At 38.5% G+C, this 20,243-nt stretch overlaps 1 protein-coding gene across 4 annotated transcripts in view; it reads right to left on the minus strand.

Annotated features, from left to right (window-relative positions):
* LOC143213154 (uncharacterized) overlaps positions 1–20,243 on the minus strand; it is a 123,874-nt gene that overhangs the window by 102,889 nt on the left and 742 nt on the right. The gene's annotated exons all lie outside the window — the stretch shown is intronic.

Genomic DNA, 20,243 nt, shown 5'->3' on the forward strand with positions numbered 1-20,243 from the left:
AGGAATGTCCATCGAGCAAACAGGCTTTCCGTTTAGTTAAGACGCCTTCGTACCAAAAAAGTCTGTGTACTAATCAGAATTAAAATCAACCGAGTAACGGGAGGAAGATCGAATCAGAATTTGAAATTCTCGAACGGGAATTAAAAGAAAACGGTTCTCCACGAAAAGACCATGACGTCGTGTCTCGTTGGCCGAACAATTTATGGGGATTCCGTTGGATTTTTATTCTATCCCGCGCGTTTCACCGTCGAATATAAAACGATTAGAACGCCGAAAATAGCCGCCGAGCAAGTCGAATTTGTGAAAGGAGGAATCCTGCGAGGAATTTCAGAAAACTGGTCCCAGAGTTCCTCGTGCAACCACACGAAATTCGCCAGCGCGGAGATCACCGTGTATTATTATACTCCGGTGAAATTTGTGAAATTTCGGGACTCGGGATTCGATATGATCGCCAGCAAAGTCCACATTATCGTCCGTCATTTCTCAGACCACACAATCGGCCTGATTCCCGCGTTTCGTATGCCCGTTATGCCTCCTTCATAGGCTCGTTTCTTCGACTACCATAACGAGCGCTCCGCTCAATCACCGATAAATTTAGAACGTCGCGTAGTGCGTCGAACGAAGTAGCTTTGGGAACAAAATTTAAATTTCAAGACTACTTGAAAAAGAAGTATTTGAACACTAGAGTTTCCATTCTCGAGAAATTCTCGATATTTGAACCATAATGATTTCGTTGAATAATGAGTTTGGACTCATTTTAAAGCTTGAAGCCTCTACTTTTGCTGACCATCATTCATTTTTTTTGTAGCCAGTTTGGATCATGTTTAATTATGCAAGATTATCCATGATGCACCTTATATTCTTGTAAAGTTGGCTGTACACCTTCCTGTTCGAAGCTCCGTAAATCGACTAAAAAAATTCGTACGTCAAATTGTAAAAAGTCATTATGAAGGGGAAGCTCCAATCTCCAGATGTGCGGTGGTTTCAGTCGCGAGAAAAATTTTCCAATGTTTCCGCAGACGTTTCAATTTGCAACATTTTGTGCAAAACTTAGTGTCGTCAGTTTCCAAGTCGCTAAATCGTAAAAAATATCTTCGACAAAAAGGTGGACGATGCATTGCAAAAGTAGAAGTTTCAAGCTTTAAAACTAGTCCCGGTATATTATCCTATTATGTATTTTCACGAAATGATTACAATTTAAAGTTCTAAGGAAGCGTTTTCAATCATTTGAAGAATCCCCGTCCGCGAAGAGTTCATCCACCGGGGAACAATAACTGATGCACCGACAATAACTTCGCAGCAATGGAAAATGTTAAGAGAAGTAGGAAGGAAGCAGTAATAAAATGGCTGTAAGCCCGGCCGATGCGGGCTAAAGTTTCCTTCCTCGTCGCGGTGGTAGAGAAAGTATACACGCGCAAGAAAGAAATTCAAACGATTCGCGGGAACGACTGTGATGCAGGAATGTTTGAGCACCTCTCATTGAATTTCCCAACGATTGGTTGCGCAACAGAGATCGCTTCCGATTCTGGATAATCTTGAGAACGCGGGAAACTCGGCCTCTCGTTACAGTCGATCTACCTTTGATCTCATTTTAGAGAAGATTCGTTCGAGAAGATAACTCTCTCCCTCTCTCTCTCTCTCTCGAGGACCAAGAAATGGGAGGTGAAACTTTCTCCGGGAGAAGAAACCGAATCCCTTTTGTCGTCGCTGATTTCACGTCGGAATCGACAGTTTCGCATCGAATGTGCAATAAATGGATCGTTGTGCGAATTCATATTTTAATCAGCGAACTAAAAGCAACTATTTCACATTCCTTTATAAAAATAACAAGAATGTGTCTATCCAAAGACTCATTTTAAAGCTTGAAGCTTCTACCTTTGCAGTACATCGTCCATTTTTGTCCAAAATATTTTTTCACGATTCAGCGAGTGATTTTCGGACCTTTGAATATAAGATCTACAGCCAACTTTACAAGAATATAAGGTGCATCATCTTATTCCTCATTTTTGTTTTATAAAACAGCCAAAAAAAATCGTAGATCAAGTTTCAAGCAGTCGTTACAGACTTCAGAACGTTCTGAATATGTGTTACACTCCTTAAAAGTGTGCCGTTATAAATTGAACATGAATTTGAAGAGTTAACGCGAGAAAGGGTGAACTATTATCCTAAAATCTTTTGTGTAAAAGTGGGCTAATTGTTATTGCGAATCCCCGACTCCGCTTAGAAGTTCGAAGAGAGTCGAGCTGGGTTTAATAGATTTTCTCCCGGTTTCTTCGTAGGTAATCTCATTGCATTCGTAGCCGCATGAACGAGGTAAATAACTCTGTTAGGAAGGAGAACGAAAGAAACGAGGCAGAATTATGGCGGAAATATTCATTAGACTGTACTGGAAAACTATAACGTATCGTGAGTACGTCGGCGTTCTGATAGGATCGGGACGGGAACGTGGTCGAAGGTTTTCGAGGTCGTAACTGTCAAAGAGCTGGCGGAAAATCAGAATTCACGACGAGTCGACGATCTTTCAGGCCACAAACACAGCTCTCTGTACAAGCGAAACACGTAAATAGGTTTCTAGCTTACGGGGAACTTTTTACGCAAACTAGTTCCGTCGCACAGACCAACCGCTCTGTGAGTAAATCAGTTCGATCGTGAAACAAAGGGAATATATTAATGTTGCGACACGACCCTGACGAACCGAACACGTTGCAGTCGCTATCATAAGAACCGAGGGAGTTGCAGATACATGTTGGACCTCATAAATTATTAAACATCATTAATTATTGTCGTTGGCTATCTAAAGTCCTGCGGTAGGTACTTAAATTATTAGAATCGCAGCCGTAAAAGTTATTTAGTGACGGACGATGTTGCCTGCAGCGTTGCCAATGTATATTTGCAATGTTTTTGTGAAAGAATAGTAAATGTTCTGTGCAAATTACAGTTTATTCGATCATCAGCAAATTATTTGATCATGTATTGTGTATAGACAGTTATAATTAGACTGCGGATCTTTATGCATTTATAGCAAAATTGAGTAGATTGAACTCAAAATTGTTGGAAAATTTTTTAAATTAAACCTGTCAATATATGATTTCTCCTCTGTTAAAATCATTAATGGAAGAAAATAACATTCAATTTAGTTCCCGTTTCTTGCAATCGATGCGGGTAATTTTTATTTTGCATAAACATCCGCAGTCTAGTTATAATAAAAGAGATCCTTGATGCAACACGGAAGCAATCATTTTTAATCTTCTAAATTAACCTTCGACAGTATTAGGGTCCATTCCGATTCACGCATGATGCGCATACACTGTATAATGTAGTATAGGAGTCTCTATGCATACACTATACAGTGTATGCGCATCATGCGTGAATCGGAATGCACCCTATGATTCAAAAACTGTAGCTTGTGATTTCAATTCAATTATACAATTAAAGGTTTCTATTATTGTTGCACTTTAAATGCAAGTTAAATGCAATAAAAGAAGCTACGTAATAATTAATAATGTTATTGAGTTTTGATCAATGAACTTGCGAATCTATACATGTATTGTATATGTATAGTGCAGGTATAGTTCGAGCGACTTCAATGCGCGGTATAAGCACCACCACTCGGAGACTTCGATGCTTGGTAGACGGTACCGCATCGATTCGCGAGGTCGCTGGAGGAATATTATCGACAGATTTATAACATGAAATTTCTTTTCCATCTTTTTCACACTTTACAGTCGAAATTAAGTTGCTAATTTGTGAATTTATATGCATATATGTAAAACTATACATAGAGATAAATCCACGTTGAACAAAAAAATGTATTCGAGTAACAGGGAAAGAGCTGATTAAACTGACTGAATAAAAATCAAAGAAAACGAATAAAAATAGATTTGAATAACAGAGGAAGAGCAGAAATGGCTTCGATCGCCATGAACTTGTAAGGAGGCCTGTCCCACTCTGGCAAACGGATCATTCGGAAACGAGGAAGAGAGGTATGCCCAGCGGTGTCACGTAACGTGCCGTTAGCGAAGCCTTTTGTTAACACAGTTGCATAAGATTATGCAAAAATCTGGGTCGGCGATCGCGACGAACGAAACCAATCTGGAGTCCGATTGACTTCGGCGACTGATTACGTTGCAACTGGCGCGCCGATGCCTTTTGTTTAGGCTTAGAACGCTGAACACGTACGAGCGTGTCCGTTAAGAACGATCGTGCCTAGATCTGTCATCGGGAAATTCTGCCGAGAGCTCTGTTCCCTGCCGATCCCGTAATCATTATAAAAGCGCGCCCCGCGCGATACCGATCGAAACAAGAGCAACGAAAGTGTGGAAAATTTATGTACGGCACTGTGCGCGCTGATGCACGCGGAAATACAACGGTGCTAATGACCCAGAAGAGAATTACCGTCTGTACAACATTTATTTTGGTTTAATTGCCAAGTATAGTCGGAGCGATTCGAACTGAACGTATACTGTTGATTAAATTGTAATTAATGGTAATTGCCGGTCGTTCACGTAGTTGCTAAGAAACTACAGGCCCAGACGTCGAATTAAGCTTGCGTTCTATCTTTAGCACCGTTCGCTACCGGAATCACGTTACTCGGTCCGCCATAGTTTTCGTACAGAAATTACGTTTACGAACGCGCGATTGTTGCATTCGGGCGTAAATTAACGCTGGACGTGCCGAACACTAAAAGTCAATGGTGCATTGCCTTCTAAAAATGGCAAGATTCATTTCATTTAGATCCTACGTGACTTTTATCGTAGTATATGCAGTAGTAGTAGTATTTACTGTAGTATTTTAACACTAGATTTACGGTTTTAAGAACAACAAGAATGTGCCTATCCAACTTTTTTAAATAGTATGTACACAAAGAAATAAATTTATTGAATAATTTTTCAAAGGTGCATCTTCACACAATCAAAAAGTAAGCAAAAATTAAAAATATTCGAACCCGTTTCATTATAACTGAACTGCGGATTTTGGTGCATTTACGAAGAAGTTAACTGAATGAGATACAAAACAGTGAAAAATGTAAAAAATCTGAGAATATTGTTATGTTATTTTCAACGTAAAAAGACTATTAAGAGATGAAATGAATTTTCACTCAACTACTGCTTCCCAGAATCGATGCTGACTATTTTTATTTTCCATACAGATCAGTGTTTCATTTTCCTTAAATCAGTGTCCAATTTGCTCATTTATATTGCTATTTTCTTTACATATTAAAAAAACAATACTGAAACCTCACACGTCGGACAGCAAAGATTGTCCGACTCGGGCAAAAATTTTGAAGTCGACTTTTGTCCAAATTTTCGAGATAAATGCCTCGCTGCGCGTCGATCGAAATTTCCGCGAGACATCGTGATTCTGCGAGAGTGAAGTCGAATCGCGAGGTAAGAAAGTAATAACGTTCGAGATCGAGGAAAGGCTTTCCAAAAAAATGCTCGCGGAGAACGTCAAAAGGAAGGAAGAAAAGGAGAGAGTGATAGAGTGGAAGCGGCCGTGGCGTATGCTTCTTCTTACACGGGCTCACGGATGAGTTCACGCTCGTGAAATTAGGACCTGGTCCGAGGACTCGATACGAGAGAATGCAAACTTTCATCGCCCGGAGCACTCGGACGCCGGGAGAGTGATATCCACGTGTCCACTTTCATGAATTGAATCCCACAGCATGGCACATTTTTCCCAGAAACGATTCTACTACTTCGTAGCGAATCTGACCCTCTTACACGTCGCGACACGTTTGTCTAAATTTCATTTTTGCCCGCGAGACCTTAACCGGTTAAAACGCGTAAGACCTCGAAAATTGATCGCTGAATTCATTAAAAACTGACATACATTTGATTGGAGTTAGAAAATTGATTCTCGGATGTATGCTAGTGATCAATTTGAATTGTAGATCTTCGTCGACTTACAATACACGTCAATGTTGAGAATCACTGGAAATACGTGTTGTATGTGGGTGACACAGTTCTTCATGTACAGGGTGTCCCAGAAATGTTGCACTTCCTCGAGAGGGGTGATTTCCGAGGCCATTTGGAGTAACTTTTTCCGTTGCGAACATATTTTCTGTGGCTTTGTTAAGGAGTGGTTAAAGAAAATCATGGACCAATCAAGTCCAAGAGCCAGCTGTAGCCGCGCTCTGATTGGTCTGTGTGTTTCGTTGATAACTCCCCAACAATGCCGCGGAGAGCATTTTCGCAAAGGAAAAAATTACTTCGAGTGACCTCAGAATTGCCTCTTTCAAGGAAGTACTACATTTCTGGGACAACCTGTACACAATTTAGAAATTACTTTTTGTCATAATATTATACAAATCAGTCCTTGACCTTGTGTTTTCAAGTCTTACAATTAGAGGATTAAAATTAATCCCCATCATTTTCTATACAATTTACAAGACTGCGGACCTTTGTGCATTTATAGCAAAATTGAGAGCAAATAAAATTCAAAATTGTAGAAAAATTAAATTAATTAAAAATGGCAATTGTATAATTTCTCCTCTACTAACACTATACCTACCGAAAGCCTATTAAAAGGATTTTCAATAATTGTGCTGTGCCAAAAGAAAACATAAAAGTTTCTTTTACATTACAATTTTAAATGAAAATACTAGATGACGTTATTGATGGCGATTTGTTAGTTCACAATGAAAATTGCTGTCACTGTTGAGAGTTCCATTAAAAAATGTTTAGCCATGAACCATAGATTTTTTTCAAAATTATGCAGTAATCACCGGTCGGTAATGTGTTAAAATCATTAAAGGAAGACATAACATTCAACTTGGTTTTCATTTTTTGCAATCGATGCAGACAAATTTTATAATATTTTGTATAAAGATTCGTTCGATTTTCAATTTACTGAAGCAAAGTATCTGCAATCACAAGTGAATTCGGTCAGGAATGCAAACTCAAGGGAACTTCCGCAATTGTGGTGCTCCTTAATTGTTACGATTGAATATGTATGTACTCATTAAACATTTGAAGTTCACGATAACAAGAACAAGTCTCTCATCTGCATATTGTGCGCGTTCATTTCCTTTCAACGTCATTGGTGCGTAATAGATTTGTTAACTATCGTCATGGTTACTATGGTTACGACTGTGGATTTTTATGCAAAATAACAATGATCTACGTCGATTGTAAGAAACAGAGGTACAATTAAGATGTATTTCTTCTTTTAGTAACTTTAATAAATTGCAAATAATACGAAAAGCTCCAGATCTATTTTAAGCTCCGGGAAAAATCGATTAACGTCATCTAGCTGGTGCAGCAAACATAAGGACACTGGCGGCAATAACCGTGACCTGACGCGTCCCTTTCGAATTCCCAAGTCGTCCTTGATCACGATTGAAATCTGTCTCACTGTTACTTCACTATACGTGGTTTACACGCATTTAAATATCGCTGCGAAACCGAACCACAAGTGTTTCGAATTCTAAATACACTGCAATGCCGTAGAAATCCTTATTCAACTTCGCGTTTCGAAATGTTGATGACATTAATACCACGAGCTCGTGAAATTTTAGAAAATTTATGGAGAACGTGAACTTTTTCATTCTAAAATTTAAACGTTTCTTTGTTAAGCGGCCCCTAGACGATCAATATTATCATCAATATATTGCACAATAATTGATATTGTACAATAATATTGATCGTCTGTAAATCAAATTGAAAGATATTACGCAATATTGAGTCAATCAAAAAGAGTTTGATTTTTAATGTACAATCTCGTAAATATTGCTTCGTCTGTGGTTAATATTGTGCAACATTTATTATGGTATTTCTTTTTTGAATTTCAGGTATAACCATTCCCAAAAGTTCATCAAATTATGTACCATCTGGTCGCAGAAAGTTTCGAAAATCAGTTGGGTCACTTATTCTTGGATCACTTAACTTCATGAGTGTATTAATTTCTTTCTTTAAACCATTCCTTCATCCACCTGCGCTTCTTTTTCTCCTTCATTTTTACCACGTTTTTATTAGCTCGCTTTCTTGTTTTTAAAGCTGTAACTAATGCAATGGCCACACAACTTGCTTTCTTTTTATTCCACATGTTAACTGCAGTGTCATCAGTCGTGCGCTAACTTATTGGGCAATAATATTGTCTCGTGCGGGTGGGCAAGCAATATTATTGTGCAATATATTGTGCCACATATTGACGATAATATTGATCGTCTAGGGACCACTTTATAAACAATTTTGAAGCAAGTTTCTCTTACAATTAATTACAATTAATTTTTACACACCCCGTACAAATAACAGAGCGTGTTCCATTTTCTCGATGCACCGTTCATACTTTACCTAACAGAATCGAATCGGTATAAATCGCAGAATGCACTTTGTTGTCTCTAATTGGCTCCAGTCGAGAGTCTGCGCGCAAACCGACATCACGATCATTTGGAGAAAACGGGGCTACGTGATGTTTCGTCGTGATTTCACTTTGATCCGCCACAAGATATTTACAACGCGTCTCCTTACTTTCAATTAGTCCAACTTTTCCGCGATGGACCCCCACGCAAATTTGCAATTTCACTTGGTCAACGTCGAAAGTAACGTTCCGGAAAAAACGTCGATTTCATTTTCGCAGAAATTCTACTGTAAGTACATTCTTCTACGAACGTATGAATAATATTTGATCTTCTTGGACGTAATTTCCGTTGACAAATTTCATGCATCGCCTCGTGCGATATACTTCTGTCGCGGTGTCCTTTTACGTAGGCATTCGGGACCTATGACGCAAATGTCACGAAAATGTCGCTCCGCCAGCTTGTGGCCGATCCATTTGAATGTAGTAACCCGATTAAACGGAACGACTCGGTCTCTGTTGCGAGACTACACAGTGGCAAAGTGATTCAGTACGTAAAAAGAAAGTAATTTCGGCATTTTAACGTGAAGTAAAAACCAAATTTTTATTTGTTTATTCGAACGATGAACTTTAATCAATAAAATATTTTCTTATTCATTCTTCTTGGCAAAAGATCATCGAACAAAATGGAAAATATCCTATTCATTAAAGTTCATTGCTTGAATAAAAAAATTGGGCTCTATTTCACCTTAAAATATCGAAATTACTTTCTTGCCAACCCAATACTTGTCCGTGCACGAGAAATTATTCACCGAAAATTGATTTCCGTGTGTTCCTCGTTCTGACTGCTTCATTTGTCCCTTACTTACCGCGATGGCGAATTGGGTTTAAAAAATGATAGAGAATGGAAATATTCTAGTTAAAATATTTAATTTTCGAGTTAAAATAGCTTCGAGTGCAACGGGTTAAATTGTTTTTAATACAAATATTATGATAAATATTATTATAATCTATAATCTAAACCATAAACCATAAATGTTCCTCATAATGGACACCGAAAATGATTATTTTGTACAAAGATCCACGGGCCGCTCCTAAGTAATTAATTCAAAAATATTGTTTACTTAAGAGTAACTCAGTACCGACATTTAATTACTTCCTGTTCTGGCAAGTGTGTAGCGTAGGTAGCCCAGTTAATAAAACTTGTTAACTGGGTAACTTTTCCATCGTTAACGCAGTTATGGACGCAATCCAAACTTAATAAAACCCTACTGACATCTTATCGCGCTGCAAACATGGACATGAAGCGTTTCATACCAATGGGAATAGCATGATGCAACTGTGTACTGAAGCCTACGCATGAGCGCAATGCTATGCATAAAATTCAAGTAGGTCTAACAAACCCCGTATTTGATAATAATATAAACGTGGTAAAATAGTAGCATACTTTCTTTAATCAAAAAATAGATTGTAATTCACTGGGAGTACTAATTACGATAATCACTTAAATGATTCCATTTTTTTAGCATTAACATGTTTTCTAAATATGTTGTTCTGAAAATATTTCCTGAATGTTGTATTCTAGAAATATGATGCTCTAAAAACTACGTACTGATCAATTTATACTCTTCATTTAAATCTTTATACATATATCCGTCGCGAAAATCCCTAACAGGGTTAAGTGCCACGTAAAATAACCAATAAAAAAAATCTTTATATACAATTTATAACTTATTTTACGAATACCAACTTCTCGTGTCAAGGTTAAGCTATAGTTATACAATTTGTCATGGAAATACAGTGGTACATAACTTCAAGCATTTATCTCAAAGAATATTTACTGACTTTTCAATGGAACTTACTTTTGCATCTTTTCCATCGATCGTTGAAAAATAAGGGAAATTCAACCAATTTTTCACACATAAAATTGTGTTTCTTTAAAAAACACAATGTACGTTCATAGCTCAATAAATTGAGCTAAATATCTGCAATGAGAAGGGCGTGGCAGCCATATTTTCCCGAAGCCACTTCTGAAGAACCGATTTCCCTATTTCACCACAGGAATATAGCCTCGGCACGCGAATTTTGTGGCAAACGTCAGGAATGTAGCAAATATCCACCGGAAATAGACGATTTCCCGGTGGAGCCCGCAGCCTTTAATTAGCGTACGACACGAAAATACTGGGATTGGCGTAACGGCGAGTTCCCGAGAAACGTGTAAATCAGCGCATTCTCGGTCTCCGTTTGATTAGGCTACGAAACGCAATGCGAGGACGTGTACGGTGAACCGCGTCGATCCGGCGTTACAGCACACGGACAAATAAAATGGCGGTCGGAAAAGGAATTCCTCCCTTAGAAGGCTCGACGGAGAATTGCGCGGATTGCGCAAATCGCGCAGAAACTACGTTTCTCGCGGGTTTCGGAGGCATCTGTTTGCTTTTTCCATCGGATGGAGAAAGTATCGCGGGCACGGGAGGAAATGTACCAAACGGGTAAACAAAGAACGGAGAAAAAGCATTATACTGTTGTTGCAACAGTACTGTTCTCTTTTTCGTTCGTGGAAACCGTAAGCCTCTTTTGCTGCATTTCAGTTTCATCCTTTTTCCGTCGGTTCATTTTAAGGAAACGAACGAGGAAGGAAAGTTTGAACGAGAAACCGTAGAAATGCAGGGTGTTCCAAAAAGTTGTAGTTCCTTGAAAGGGCTGATTTCTGTATGAAAATCTTCTCCGCGGCTTCGTTAAGGAGTTATCAACGAAAAACGAGGACCAATCAGAGCGCTGCCAACGGCTGCGCCAATGTCCGCAGTAGCTGCGCTCTGATTGGTCCTCATTTTTCGTTGATACTCCTTAACCAAGGCTCGCAGAAGATTTTCGCCGAGGAAAACATTACTTCATATTGCCGCAGGAATTACCTCTTTTGAGGAAGTACAACCATTCTGGGACACCCTGTAGGTGCTTGGAGATTTGATTGTTTTCCTACCTCGGACATAAGTGGGCACTTTCTTCTGTTACTTGTTTGGAAAATCGTCCGAATCAAACATAGACATTCGAAGCTTCTCTCCCCCGATTCCGAATATGTTTCGTTTTCAGCTCGCTTTCCGCAGATTTCCCAATATCAGAAAAGGTAGCGAAACGAGGAATCGCTTTTTCTACTGCGGCCGAGATTTCCACTTACATTAATCGGTATCTACTTGTTCGATCGAAGGCTTTCCCTTTGAAATACTGCACGAGGGATCCAATGGTTTCTCACGATCGCCACAAGAATCATTTTCTCTCCTCACAATGTTATTAACGTTCTCGTTATTTACTGCAATCTGCAATGTGCATTATGTTGTAATAAATCCTGTAGGTGATTTCCTAATAAGAATTTCAAAAAAAATCACACACACATGTTCTCTCACTGCAAACAATCTTAGAAGTGTAAAATAATTTGTTGTTATTTAGATATTGACTTAATTGTCATGTCTTACTTTTTTTTTAGAAATAGAGTTGTGCGACTTTTCTTGTGAACGAGAACGGTATCGTGATTTTTAAATATTTAAATTCCTCGATCATCTCTTAGTTGCACGGTTTTCTTACACCGGGAAAGACTCGCATAAATCGAGGAACGAGTGTATTTTTATTTATACACTTGCTCGGTGATAAGTCGTTACAGCAATAGAAATATAAGCACGAAAGTGAACGTGCTCTTGGCGAAAATTACGCGGCGGTATCATAGCCCGTGGATCAGATTTTTCGCGTTCCCGACGGTTTTAGTGGAAACAATGCACTCTTATTAGCTTCAGTCTGACAGTTCGAATAATCGTTGCTAACACTCGAAGAAGACTCGCCTTGAAATTTAAGAACCGCGGTTACGATCTTTCCTATCCTTCTCCGAATGGAACTGCCAATTGTACAATGTCTGCGGTACTGATACAATCCTCTCTCAGTATTGTTTGCGATAATAACTTACATTTCGCGCGGCCGATGTATTAAAAACGAAGATTACGAACTCGTAATTCAAAAGACGAAGCGTTGAGCTGAACACAGACTTGATGACGAAGCTTCACAGCTTCATAGGCCTGATAGAATTATCACTGTGCACACGCAAGTCGCTCTGTTCGAAAAGATGACACTCATTATTTTTCGCTTATAATCACTTACTATGTTCCGATGACACGATAATTTCACATCACATCAAAAAATTGAAGTTCAAAACGGTCTAACAATAGTTCAAAATTCTTTGGACATTTCTACTCGTGTTCTCGTGAATGAAACGCATAAAATCCGCAGTCTAGTGATAAAGGAAAGAAGAAACGCGTGGGTTCGAGAAACTTGAAACGAAAACCATTTTAATGGGAAAAAACAATTGTTATCGAGTTTGTTCACGCTGGTCGTGTTTCTTCGGCAAGTCCGAGCGGCGATCGCATGATCAACGAGAACGGAGGCGGTTCGTTGCATTATCCGCGTGATTTTTGCTCGGCGGTGGTTGGCCTTGCGGGCATTACCTCCGTATTCCATTCACCGCGGCAAAAGAGGGAAGATCGTCGCGCGCGAGAGGCCAGCTCGTTCGTCTTCTCGGTGAAAGAGTCGTCTACGGCTCGTTAATATGTAATATACGATCGTATCGAAGCTTTTGCGGACGCGCGCTAGACGCCACGGATACCGCAAACGGACCGCGGCGCGCGCGGAGCTGGTTGCAAAACGCCGATCTTATCTGGAAACGCAGTTTTGTTTTCGCCTGCGTCCCATTCGGCACTTCTTCAATGTCGCGCTGTTCCCGGAAAAAACACTTTGTCCCCGATGGACGCCGGACGAGCGGGAACCGTCGCCGACAACAATCTCTTTCGGATAAACGCGACACAATAGTGCACGCTTACTTTACCCTTCGGAGGTCGCAGTTGATTTAACAGATACAGCGAGCCACAGGAATATTCGGACACTTTTAAAAGAACGGTAACTTTTTCAACATCAGACTATTGATTATTGTGTTGGAGGGCTCAAAAATGCATTTACTAGATGTTTGTAAATCGACATAATTGTACTTATAAATTTTTACTTGTTTTCCTTACTCCTATAACGGCAGAAGTATAAAATTTGTGATGCATTTTCAGAAGAACAATGATGTATTTACATGGTACTGGTTACTGTGAGGCTGGTATTTATTATTTTATAAATTGACATAACTTAAAAGTTGCAATAATGACCCACAATGTCTATAAACTACTCTTGTAGAAGAATTAAACCGAATCTATAGGCCATTCTATTAAGACAAATTGGAATTATTTTTCTTTTGCTTGTCCTGTAACATTTCAATTTTTGCAGTTGTGTCATTATTACACTGCGGATTTTATGCATTTATAATAAAAATCGGTACGCACAATGTAAAGCAGGGATCATATTAAAAAGATTTAAGGACAAGAGTGTATTAGTTTCAGCTTAACAAAGATAATTATATGAGGAGACAACATTTTTTATTTAGCTCCTGTGACTTGCAATAAACGTGAATATTTTTTATTTTGCATAAAGATCCGCAGTCTAGTTATTATATACTTCCGGAGCAGCTACGACTTGGATATTTTTTACAGAGAATATACAAGAGGTTTGTTGTTTACAACTTTCTCATGGGGGCCTATATTGGAAATTTAAAAAATACATGTTGTAGATCAATTATACATATTCTGAAAGTTTCATCAAAATGGTGAAAATTGAAATTTTTCACGATCTTCAGCCTATAACTAAAACAAATCTAAAGATTTTTGCATCTTCCAATGGCTGTAGTTCTTCAGAATATGTATGATTAACACAGATTTACAGAACGTATTTTTTAAATTTTCAGTGTTGGCTCGCATAAAGAAGTTGTAAACAATAACTTTTATTATTTTCGTCGTAATTCCGACAAATTGCAATTCCTCTGGGCAACTAGCTCCGTTCTCAGCGTACAAGATACGACAATGAGATACAAACGTAACGAGGAACTAGAAGACTAATTCTCGCCACCTTGCTTCCGAGGCGTTCCATTACAGTGGTAGCCAGGCAGTCGTAATTTGTTTTTATGATCCCGCGCGTGCAATTTCTCGCGAGTAACGCCAGAGTCATCGTACGAAGCGATTCCGCTTCGAAATTAATTGAAGACAGTCATGTTTACAGAGGTATGTACTCGTATCTAATGCTACATAAAGGAAAGCTGGACCAGGAAAACACTATTTAAAACATTATTTAATATTTTTACGGTAAAGGTGACGATAGACGTTGTCACAGAAATATTCTAAATGCTTGGGGACGATTAATTTGCTCATTCTGTACACTATGAAACACGCATATTCATTTTTAGATCAACCTCTCGTACCACAACGTCGAACCATGAAGATTTCAAACAGAATCTATTAAATAAAAATGTATGTGTGTTATTAATTTCCTTTAAACAGCAAAAAAAATTCAATATTGTTGCTGCGAATAGTTCATTGGTTCCATTAGTTCATACGTAGGCATACAATAAATATAAATTTCCTTCTTTTAGCAAATTATAAATAACAAAGAAGTTTTGATCACGTAAAATAAATTGTAGTGCAAGGTGCAAACCTTCACATTCTTCATTTTACAATTATTGAGATTACAAAGATGCTTCCATTCGAAATTATTCAATAAATTTGTTCACTCAAGCAGGTATTGTTGTAAGCTATTTTATTGTTGTCGATGTACAGGGTGTTTACGCTATTACTAGACAGCGTATTTCTTGCAAATAATAAATATTAGAAAAGAATGAAATAGAAGCAAATAATGCTGCCTTTTGCAAGCAACGCGATGGCGTATGTAATTTTTCTGCTTGCGCAGTATCTTTTCAGAAATGAAGGTGACCTTCGATTTTTTAAATGAAGTACTTCGAATATTTTCTACTGATGACCTTCAAGGTCATACAAGGTCAGAAATTATACATTTTGAATATGTCGTACTACATACAAGTTTTAAACTTGTTGTTTAGTCTGAAACTGTAATATTCCGGTGCAAGTCCGAGGACCAGCGAGAATTTCGTAAATTACACCGTTAACGTCCGCTCGAACTGGACCCATTCCGAACGGGGCCCGGTGAAACGCGTGGATCCAGACGCCGATCGCCGATGCTGCATCCGATCGAGAGATCAAGGGATCGAAGAAGCGGATGCCCGAGTAAAACGTACGCCGCTGAGCACCACAAGCCGAGCAAACCGTTATACCGTTTGTAACACACGAAGCGTCGGCTATTATTTTCTAATGTGCGCGAGGTTCGCACATCCCAATTTCCGAACGGATTATGCATCGGCCGCGTGAAAATCAGTTTCATTCACTGTTCCTGCCCCGTTTTCAAGGCCGATAAGCTAATGGGATCGGCGGCGGCCGTGACGATTGATCCCGACAACAGAAGACCTTGCAACGTTACGCTATTTTACATTAACTATTTTAACTCTTTAACCAATTCACGTGTTTAACTCTCAAACATCTATGTATAATTTTATTAATTTATGACAGGAAGAGGATTCCAGGATATTAGTTTCAGTTTGTCAAAGTTATTATAGAAAAAGACATGTTAAACCGGGCAACACAAACAAATAATGAAGAACTCTTATAAAAAGCCCTACAGAAATGTGAGTGATGAAATTAAGGAATATTTAGATAAAAATGTACAAAATAATAACAGAAATTTAATAGAATTGAGGTCTAGGTCATCCGATAAAGTTACGTATCAAAATTATAATGTAAAAAATATTTTAATAATACTCGGAAAAACCCTTGAAAATATAAAATAGACTATCAGTCAGTCTGTGTACTTAAAAATACGCGTTCACATAAATTATAAATAATAGTACGCTGGGCTGTTGTTCGTATAACGGAGGCTCGGATAATAGATCATATTTTAAATTCGTGCTGTTACTCCAGGCGAGATGGGACTGTCGGTCCCCTTTTGAAATGCATTTGTTGCAATGATCTGCCGGAATTAATTGCGCGCGCATCAATAATTCAGTGGTTTTTTCTCTCTCGTTTCGCATCGTAAATTCTTGGACAAGAATTTCGGAAGCTTACGAGCGTCGGCAAATTTTTGTTTTGTCCACGGAAAAATTCGTTTTTTCACCAACCAAATTAATTCGTTTCGATGTCTCGACACGTTCCGACAGGCTTGTTTCTTTGCAAAACTGAATCTGGTCGAAGCGTTTCCGATGAACGCCGTTGCCACAGACAGCGTATTGTTCCGCTGCTTATTTTCTGCATCATTTGGGTCACTATACTTTACGCGATGTATTGTAACGTCGCGCACACCGTTACGCCGCTTTACAACATCTCGCGGCTTTTAATGTATTCGCGCTTATTAACGTTAATTCCATTGAATCTATGCAAAATTAGTTCCATTCACTAATCTTCCGCCGTAGTCTGCGCTAATCCGACTTGATATCTCGCAACAGACGTTCACCCTTCGCAAACTCAGACAAAACAACCGATTCGAGGGAAGAGTCGAGCAGTTTCAACACGCTTGCAATTTCTTGTTCAGATAATTAGTTTCAATCAATCAATCAAATCAATGTAACTTTTACAATATTTCTAGACCATAGTATGCATTGTGAGAATTGTTAATAAGATTTTTCAAATATTTCCGATGATCTGACAAAAAAATGTTTCCAACGAAAGTTAATCAGTATTCACTTCTCTACAAACTTCAATACAAAAAATTAAAGAAAAATCTCTTTTTTTTATAAAAAATGAAGGTCACCTCAATGTTTTGAATATTAACATATATCTTTTACTTCATAATATTCTAATTGGTATCAAGACGAATCCAACGACCTATAATAATATAACATTAAACCTTGAAATAACGTTACAATATTTTTGGCCACAAAAAGCGAGCTAACCAGACCACTGTGCGACGGAGGGACAGCTGCCGAATTTTCGCGAATTCCTCGCAGAAATGTTCGCCGGTGAAAATATTTAAAGCGCAGTAGGCAGCCGGCATGCAGGCTCGGCGACAGCGGCTGCGTTAAACACTTTCTAATTCGTCGCGACAAGAAGGGAAGAAAGACTTGTCGCGGAACACGTTGTGCAATCCGCGATGCAGGAAGAGTGGTAGGAAACTCGGTTTTGGCCGGATCGAACGCGACCGCTCCGTAGGAAAAGCATTTTCGATATACATTCTTTTTCTTCCTCTTCCACTCCCGGTGGAGATAATTGTTCGAGGCACGAAGCGGTCCCGAGAATAATTCCTCCGGTAAACAGCTGTTCTTCCGCGTCGCTGGCAAGATAACGTCGCTGGTCCCCATTAATAGGACATCCACTTTAAAGTGGCTCGTGTAGCTCTCACTGGAGGAATTGTCCGAGAGCCCGAGCAACTGTTTTCCTGTTGCAATTAAGATGCACGATGTTAACGTGTCGGGACAGCCGCTAACAAACGCGCGCCGTGTTCGTACGCCCGGGCTCTCGAGCATTCGTTATCGCGATTAGGCAAATTCAATTTGGTTCAGCGCGAACGCGGACCTTTCCCACCGGAAACGCCGAGGGTTCGGATGATCGAGTGTGAGAGACGTTCAGTTTTCTTTTCTTTAAATGTTCGCCATCTGTTCTTAACCTCGAGTTGCTCACACTCCATTTTCTACGTCACGGTTTACGTAGAACTCTACTTCAATGCGAAATAGATATTTTCTAGCGTAGATGGCGGCTTTGTGTAGGAATGAGACTCTAAATTTAATGTTTTGAGATTGTAAGTACTATATGCGAGTCATTAAACGCTAACAGGAACTGCACCGAGCGCAAAGTGAGTGCTACACGTTGTTTTATAAACAGTACAAAACGGAACTCATTTGGATTTCCTGCCATTCTTATAACAATATCTGCTCGAGTGAACATATTTATTTAATCATTTCTAATCAAAGCATCTTTGTAAAATGAGAAATGTAAAGGTCCATACCTTGCATCGCAATTTATTTTACGGTTACAGTGATCAGAAGTTCTATGTCATTTACAATTTCCTAAAAGAAGGAAATTGATATTTGTGCCCATCACAATCACATCATATTATTTTAAACTAAATTGATTCAATGTAATTTTTGTCAAAAATGAACCGTTAAATAGTGCTTGTTATTTCAACATTATATGGAATTCATTTAGTGTTCATTTAGTGAAGAAATATATAATTTAGACCATTTTCTCATAATTATGAGCACATTCATTGTGCAACTATATGTTCTCCAATGAACTAGTCACAGCAACAATATTGAATTTTATCGCGGTTTGAAGGAAATTAATAACACACAAACACAGATTCTGTGCGAGACCTTCATCACAAGTGCGACACGATATTATAGCGCGACGGGTTAACACGTTGGACTGCCACGTCGTTCACATATGGGTGACAGTGCTCTTTGATTGGGTAATGAAATTCATTTTTACTGAGATGCATTAAAATAAACTGTGGTTATAAATTAGGATTTTTATAATATGAGCGGATTGAACCTTGACCCTATTGACCAACTTTAATTTTTTAGTTTCGGTTGATTAACACGTTGACTGCCACACACCACTGCTCGTGAAAACACAAAATTATTAATACGTGTAAGAATAAAAGGATACTTGAAAAAAGACACAATGTTTGACTTGTGTTGTAGAAATAAACGAAAACAATTGGATCTAACAGCTTCCACCAATTAATACAAAATGACAGGATGGACGAGGACATTTTTTTCCTAACATATGGAAATTTAAAAACGACAGGGCACAAGCGAACGAGGTAGCAAACTGTTCCAATGACTCATTGCCGAGGTAAACGTCACACAATTCACCAAGGCCGCTGGCCCGTCACTGAACACTACAATTCGGAGTTGATCCGATTATGTACTAAAATATCTCCGGAACTAGCATAACGCCAGATTCTAGAAAATTTGCAATTTATAAGGGTCATTTATCATTCGCTCACAGTCATGGTCACACGACACTAAAATCCTACCAGTCACCTCTTTCCTCGTCAACTATTTTAGTATCCTTCGAAACTATTTTATCATTCGCAAGTCATTGCAAAATTTATTTTAGTATCCTTCAAAACTGTTTTATCATTCGCAAGTCATTGCCAAGAATAGGACAGGAAAGCAGTATTCTATATATTTTATGTTTGTTGACACTAAAAACAAAAAAAAGAATTGCGACTTTGAATTTATTTATTAGTGCTCGAATTAATTGAATCTACTCGCGCGTCCTATTTGATCTTGTCTCATAGTTATAGCCACTTTTATCGACTTAGTTTATGCATTTCACTTTATATGAAGTTCAACTTCAGCGTCCACTTCCTTTTAACATTGAAACAAGGTCAAATAGAACACATGTTTATGCGAACTGTTTCCATTATTTTTGTGTCCTCCATCTACTTGAGAAGTGGGTCCCACATATTGCGAAACACTCTGCACTCGGGAAGGGTATTAAAATCTGTCTGAAAATTCTTGTCACAATCCTATCGCGACATTGCAAGGCGAATGGTTAAGAATAAATGTCATATTCTTGAAAAGATGGCGACAAAGTCTTCGCATATTTCGTTTTAGTTTGTCGATGGTATTATAGGTTTTGCAATTTTAATTTCACCCTTCTAATTTCTAACATATGAAAACTGTGTGTACATCTGTATATTCATTGTAGCCACTTTCTGGTTAATAAATTTTAAAAGTGAAAGTACATATGCATTTATTCCGATAAATATGAAGACTAAATAAAAACACTTCAAGGTGGCAGTACGTTTTCGAATAAAATATACAACACTGACAATTAGAGTTGCAAACGTTTCGTCCAAATTTTTATTTTGTAGTGAGTAATGTTCCTACCGCGCCCAATACGAAGTTCAACGTTGATCTCAAAGGAGTACACATATTAAAAATAAAATTGGTAAGTCAAATTGAAAGGATTTAAAACTTAATGTGCAACACTAATGTTTCTATTAACCTGTTTCTGTCGCCATTCCTA

Source organism: Lasioglossum baleicum, chromosome 10 (genome assembly GCF_051020765.1).
Source record: "Lasioglossum baleicum chromosome 10, iyLasBale1, whole genome shotgun sequence".
NCBI lineage: Eukaryota > Metazoa > Arthropoda > Insecta > Hymenoptera > Halictidae > Lasioglossum > Lasioglossum baleicum.